The sequence below is a fragment of the Rhopilema esculentum genome, chromosome 19, assembly GCF_057945365.1.
Source record: "Rhopilema esculentum isolate cy_ngs chromosome 19, ASM5794536v1, whole genome shotgun sequence".
Classification (NCBI taxonomy): domain Eukaryota; kingdom Metazoa; phylum Cnidaria; class Scyphozoa; order Rhizostomeae; family Rhizostomatidae; genus Rhopilema; species Rhopilema esculentum.
This window is the reverse complement of record NC_142833.1, coordinates 2,709,283-2,716,643: the sequence shown is the minus strand read 5'-3', so window position 1 is coordinate 2,716,643 and position 7,361 is coordinate 2,709,283. Positions and strand designations below refer to the sequence as shown.

Sequence of the window (7,361 nt, the reverse complement as noted above, 5' to 3'; positions counted from 1 at the left end):
TACCCGAAAAGTTCTTCTGAACGTTTATTAAGACTTTCTGGGTTGTTTCGAGTAAGAACAATTCATTTGATAAATTCTTTTTTTTTAACTTTTTTGCGGGTCTGGGGTCATGAAATTTTTCAATAATGTTTAAGTCCTTATCTTCAATATATATAAAGTCCACCTAATTATATAAAGGTGGACTTTAACAGATCAAGAATTACCTTGCAAATATCATCTCGTCTTTCTTACAAACTTTGATGCCCGTGGCAACGATTGTCCAACACCATCTCAAGATCTCACGCGAAATCTATATAATTTTTGCACGAAAAAGAAGTTACCAGGGGCGTACCAAGGTAAAAGTTGCGGGCTGTTTTTGAGGAAACCATCGAAAATGGTCGGCTTTGCGGTGAAAGTTAGGATAAGGCAACATTTCAAAAAGTTATTTGGAGGGTTCAAGGAGTTTTGATATACTAAGAAAAGATAGGAAGAAAAGCTGAGAGATATGTCCCAATCTGAAGAAAATTATGTTGCATAAGCTTAAACATTAAACAACGACACCAGAAAAATGATTAAAACCAACAAATCGCTTTCAATCTGTAAATATTTATTTCAGAGGAAGCTAGCATTATTGAAATCGGCTCCAAAATGTGCATTTTCCAGCAAACTACAATCCTGGCCGAAAATAGATGGAACATTTTAACAATAAAAGAATTTGCGTGCTATATCTTCATATTATATGCGCTGGTGACCTAAACCCCCTTCCCCATGGGGTCAATGTTGGTTAAGATGGTTACGGAATAAGTGGGGATTACTACATCGGTTACCAATCAAATCACAACATTGATTTTAGGGGAAGGGGGCGGGTGATATGTAAGTAGCTTCTTTTTTGCAAGTATCTCAGCATTTTTAGCCAAGATTGTAGAAGTATCAAAATTCAAGAGTTTTCTCTACCCTCAGGTCTAAAGGGTTGGAGGTTCTGAGATTATTATGTATATAGATGTTGTGAGTCGACACTTTGTATTGCGCGCGGGACTGTGTCAGCAACTAACGAATTTCAGGTAATTTTTTTCAATCAGGCAAATTTGTAGTAAACCCAAGCAAGGTCTGCCTCTGACCGGCCTTTGGGCCATATTTTGAAGAAAGCTTATGGGTATTGTCCAGGATCTTCCATGGGTCTAGAGCAATGTTGTAAATATTTGGATGTATTTTCTGACCATCTCTAGAAGGTCTTCTTTTCAAATTTTTGCCGCCAACCATGGTCACGGCCTTCACTAAACTCCTGAACGATCTACTGCCCCCTACCTACCGGCACATTGTATCTTAAAGCAGACATTTTCTCGGATGTGCAGAATTATGATATTTGTCAAATGTATGGCAATTTGGTGGCAATTTCAAATTTCCCATTCGCATATTATGCAATAAGAACAGGAAGTTTCTCCCTACTTTGCTGCAAAAATTTTCTTGGCTGACCTACTCTAGAGTCTTGGATGGTGCTTTTTGTTTGCCATGTGTTCATTTTGGTCGAAGAATTGGAACAAATGCTGCAAAGCTAGACAAACTAATGAAAAGCCCCTTTGTTGATTGGTCTTGTTCCTCCCATGGATTCCATGATCATAAAAGAAAATCTCATGTTTACAAAAAATCAGTGCTAACAGTGCATCAATATATTCTTGTTATAGGAAATAAAGTGAAGTCTGTCAGCCACATACATGACCATGTACAAAATAAAAAGGTTGAAGAAAACAGACTTATTCTTGCATCCTTAGTCATGATAGTGCTTCTTTGTGGAAGATGCAACATACCTTTTCATGGACATAGAGATGATTCTGGCTTTTATGAAACAGTTTATTGTGGAATTTTTCAAGCTCTCTTGGATTTTCGTGTGGATAGAGGTGACAAGGTTCTTTAAAATCTTTTTACAACTGTCCCAAGAAATGCTACATACAGGTCCAAAACAACACAGAAAGAGCTGATCATTTGCTGTGCTCAAGTCATAACTAAACAAATAATTAATGTTATAAAAGGGTCAGAGCATTTCTCAATCCTGGCTGATGAAGTTACTGATTGTTCTAATAAAGAGCAAATGCAACTTGTTATTCGTTCTGTTAATCGATCTGGTTGCATCAAGGAAAGGTTTCTTAAATACATACTTTGTAACATTGGGACTTTAGGAAAAGCTTTAGCAGTGAAAGTTGTTGACTATATTACGAATGACTTTTGGCTTAGATTTGCATAGCTGTAGAGGGCAATGATCGATGGTGCAGCAATCGTGTGAGGCAAATATTCTGGTGTTTCTACAAGAATTTTAGAGCAGAATGAATTTGTTTTTTATACACTTTGCTCTTCCCATAGGCTGGATTTGTGTGTAGCGAGCTCATGTCAAATACAATCAGTTAGGAACATGATGGGAAATGTTAAGTCATTTCAAAGTTTTTTGACAATTCTCCACAAAACAGAATACTTTAGAGAAGATGATAAAGCGGTTTCATCCAAATGGAAAAGAAACCAAATTGGTAGATGTTTGTCGAACTTGTTGGATAATGTGCATTGATGGTTTTCAACGTTTCATCAAGATTTATAAAGCAATATCTGAAGCTTTGTTTATAATTTTTGACAACACTGAAAACACCTGGACGTCTTCTGCAGCAGAAGCCTATGGGTTGGCAGCTATTGTGACAAGCTTTGAATTTATCAAAACGCTTGAAACTGTCAGAAAATGCATTGGCCACACTCTTTCAGCTGCAAGGAGCCATTGTTGACCTTCTGAAAGGACTGAGAGAAATTAATGTTATCGTGACTTCACAGCAAACTGCACGGAATCAAGATGATTTTTATCACAGTGCTTGGTTCAGCAAAGCTAATGAAATGGCAGAAGATGTTGGTGCTGACATATAGGTTCGGGGAGTTTGCAGAAGTCAGCAAAATTGGTCAAATATACCCTAAGATGACATCGAGAATCATTATAAGCTGAATGCAGCCATCGCATTTTTACTCTCTCATAACAGAAATGACAAAAATGTTTTCCTCTGAAAATTGCACTGCGTTGAAAGGAATGTTCATCATCCAAGTTTATTTCAAAAGAGAAGGTCACTCACACATGGTGCCAAGCGAAAGCACGATGCTTCAACTGACCATGATTGGAAGGGCGAAGCCAAAAGCCCAAATTAGCTTCCAGCGCCTTGACAAGGAGTGGAAAAAATGCTTTCTTCAATTTTGTATTTTCTATGCACGTGATTTTCCAGGTCCTGATAACCTCGCACATGAAGTCGAGTTTGGCAAGTTTAAATACCCATCGTGACATTAAAGTCAACTTCGCAGAGACAATGAAGCGATACGCAATGAAACATCAAAGAAAATAAGCCTTAACAAGCTTCCTTCAGTCAGAACAGTGGCGTACCCAAGGGGGGGGGGGAATAGAGGGGTCAGGACCCCCCCCCCCACTTTTCTAAAATACGATATACGAGATTTGTCCAAAACGATGTAAAACTCGTTGGGGGGGGTGTAGTATACTGTATGCTTGTGTCAATAACAATTGTAAAATATTTTGCTATTTACTGTAGCTAACATGAATCAAATAATGGGGGGAAATTTTGCAAAAAGGGTGTTTTCCCGCATTTGCGAGTGTTTGAAGGGCGTGGTCCAAAAAAATTTTGGGGGCTGCGCCCCAGCCCCCCCCCCCTACTCTGTCCCTGGCTACGCCGCTGAGTCAGAATGTTCTTTTTATGGAGCAGGACAACATTTTAACATCCGATATGTACTTATCTTCCATACAGATATATCTTATTCTTATTATTGTTCCTCGCCATTTGCAGTCGAGTTATTCTTTAGATTTTTTAAAGTCTCCTCTTTGTCGAGTCTCATGATGTTGTTATGCACACTTTGACCACACTGAAAATAAGATTTTTGGTCTACAACAGCAGTACTTACGCCAAATTTCTACATACACTAGAAATCCACGTGTAAGAACCGGGTTTTTTTCAATTAGCTTGAATAGGTTCCTATATGAGTGGTACTTAAAGTGAATTTAGGCAGCCAAGGTTCTTAAAATAGATTCTTATGTTCATGTAACAAAATCATGATTATACTCTAACAACTTTGCAAATGCTGAATATTAAGAGAATTTATTTGAATGATCGAAACAATAAGCACAGTATTGTTCTTTAGCTTCAAAGAAATATTGTATTGCCAAGGTAAGATATAAGCAGAAAATGGTGCTTTGTTCAACACTTTCCACCTAGAAGCTTTTACAGCAGCCCCACTGGTAAGAACCTAACTTGAAGTTTTAGCCTGAAAAGGTTCTTATGCGTAGGAGACCTGAATTCGAAATTTTAGCCTAACAGGTTCTTAAAACTTGGGTTCTCAATCGCGGGATTTTCCTGTATTTCTCCGGAAAAATGTTTGTATGATTGCTTTGGCGTGGCGTGAATGGCCTTTTTTAAAATTGAAAATTCGCTGATATGGTGTGGTATTTAAAAAAAGTTATCTAAAGCTTTATACACTGTATGTCTTAGCGCATTCACTTTGAACCCTTACTGTTTTCATTAGGGGGGGGGGGAGTATGAAGTTTAGATTCCCGACGAAAGGGCGTGTCATGCCTGAACATTATTTTTGGCGCGCATCGCCTCAAAGTGTTGAAATCCTCGAGGACCCCGAGAGAGGGTCACCAAGTATGTTAGGCCTTCAGTCTCGGGCTTTTTTTCAAAGTCAAAAAATATGCCTCTAGTTTTTCTGGTCCGGGCTATAAACATTTGTTTCCAAAAACCAAGCATTTGTAAGGCCTGTCTTTTCTATAAAAGAAAAATAGTCTTCACTTTCTAAACCACCTGGCTATTAATGGAGCAATTTAGAAAAGAGATTGAAGTAGTTTCTCAATTTTATCAACAAAACACAGCTTGGAAATTTCGGAATTTAGAAACAGCTACGCAGACTACAATGTTTCAACAAAAAAGAGCTTCAGTTGCATCTTCTGAGTTTGAGATTCAACTTTCGGTTGCTCCGCAAGAAATTTAAACATTCTAAGAAACCCAAGCACAAAGTAGGTATCTCTGAATTTACCGTAACAAAATCCCTCAACCTTGTGCAAAGAAAAGCTTTTTTATTGGAAATATTTTACAGGTGCACCTATCATCAAAGGTCAATTGTCGTGTTTTCGTGATCATGGATATTGTTCAGAAATAGAAGAAACTCGAAAGTTTTTCGCACTTCACATCTCAATTACAATTCCTTGATAAATTTTCTATTATTTCCCGCTTGAACTGTCGGCTTAAAACTTTCTGTTACTTGTTACAGCTATACGAAACTTTGACGGTGTCGGAACTTTTCCATTGCTTTCGGGCATTTTTCCTCTAACCATAATTGTTACACGTAGTAGGTCAATTATTTGCTATAAATACAGAATTGTGTAGTGAAAGTTGTTTTTCCTACGGTTCATTAAGATGGATCGCATGATGAACTCGTTAGGATCGCGGGAGAACCCTTACATTGCTTGTTTACTCCATAACTTGGCTACAGATACATGTTTAGGTAAATTTAGTTATAAGCGTTCAGCGTGTTATAGGCATGCAGCGTTATTTCTACATAAAAATTGCTGTTAATTAGCTTTAGTGGACGTAAAACTGCACATGTTATTCTTGCTTCTTATTGGTAGTTAAATTTGGAGAATTTTTGTAGCGTTACTCAGAGCCAGGGACTGTAGATTTAAAAGAGAGCGTGTTAATTGTGAATTCAGATGCATCGTAAGATGTAAACACGATGGTTGATACCAATGAAGAAGAAAGCAGAGCAGAAATGTCTTGTTTTTCTTCAGCGTTCATCTTTAGATACTTCAACAAATCTTTAGAATTAGTAACTGGGGAGTTTATAGTCCCAAAAACTGGTCCACGAGTGAAGATTGGAAGTAAACACATGCGATGGATGAACTGCCGAAGTTGAAGAGAATCCGAGGAGGCCACAAAAGTTTTTCGTCTAGGCTGATAGCAAGAGTTGAAGACAGCTAAGACGATGCGAAGAGCTTGAGGCAACTGGAAATTCAACTGAAAGAACAGTTAGAGACCCTGAAACCACTCGATGAGAAAATCCTCAATTTGATGTTCAGCGAGGCTAGAGATGATGACGAAGCCAATGACGAGCTAACTAGAGAAATAGAGGAATGCGGTAGCTTCAAAGAAAAGGTAAATTTGGCAATTATTACCATCAAGGACTATTTAAAACATTTTTATGAAGAGTCAACTCCAAATTTAAGAAGAAGCGATTCTCAAATTTCCATAGACAGTTTAAATTCAAGTAGCTCTTCGTCATTCCGTAAAGTAAGAGCCAAACTGCCAAAACTAGAGCTGAAAAAGTTTTCGGGAAGGCCACAAGACTGGCAGGAATTTTGGGAAGGGTTTGTCAGTGCAGTACATGGAAATGAAGAGCTTTCCGTAGTCGATAAATTTGCCTATTTATGGTATTATCTTGAAGATTCAGCTAAAAAAGTCATTTCAGGATTCGAGCTAACAGAAAAACATTATCAAGCTGCATTAGATTTATTAAAGCAACGATTCGCAAAACCTTTGTTAATTAAAAAGGCGCATATCAAGGATCTTATTTATGCTCCAGTAGTATTTAACGAAAGGAATGTTCCTAGGATGCGTGAATTATACGATACAATTGAAACGCACTTCAGAGGGTTAGAAGCGCCCGGTGTAGATCAAGATAGTTTTGCGACGATAATTCTACCTACACTAATGGAAAAAATACCCGAGCCCGTTAGATTAAACATGATAAGAGGGGGAAAAAATTTTGAAGAATGGGACATTGAAACAATGCTCGTATCTTTTCCCCACGAGTTGAATGTTAGGGAACAAAACTTCTCCATGCTCTCAGAAAAGCCGGTAACGAAACGAGACGATGGATTCAAACCGAGGCAACCGACCAAAACATCAGCAAGTGCACTCTTGTCGGGTAACGAAGGCGATAAAAATTGGAAGATAGCTTGCGCATACTGCTTCGAAGACCACGAAGAATTGGATTGCAGCAAGGTGCAAGACATCGAAGAACGTAAAAAAATTATTTTGCGTAGCGGTAGATGTTTTTGTTGTTTAAAAAAAGGTCATCGTCGATTTTGATACATGGCTCGATAGATTGCCCAAAGTTCTTTCCATGTGTCCATCAGCCTAAAATTGTTTAATTCTCATTGCTGTTCTATAAAATATTGCGGTTGACCATTCATTGTTATTTAGCCATATTAACTTGGATATTTTATATTTAGTATAATTATGTTGACCGGTATATTGTAATTAATCAATTTTATGTTGAAAAAATATTTTGAGCTTGAGTTGAGTTTGAGTTCATCGTGCTTCTAAATGCAAGAGTTAAGGTTGTTTGCAAATTTTGTAAGT

The 7,361-nt window shown here is 37.8% G+C and overlaps 1 pseudogene; it reads left to right on the top strand.

The window, feature by feature from the left end:
• Positions 1–1,342: 1,342 nt before the first annotated feature.
• Positions 1,343–2,458, top strand: LOC148957916 (52 kDa repressor of the inhibitor of the protein kinase-like; annotated as a pseudogene).
• Positions 2,459–7,361: the final 4,903 nt, after the last annotated feature.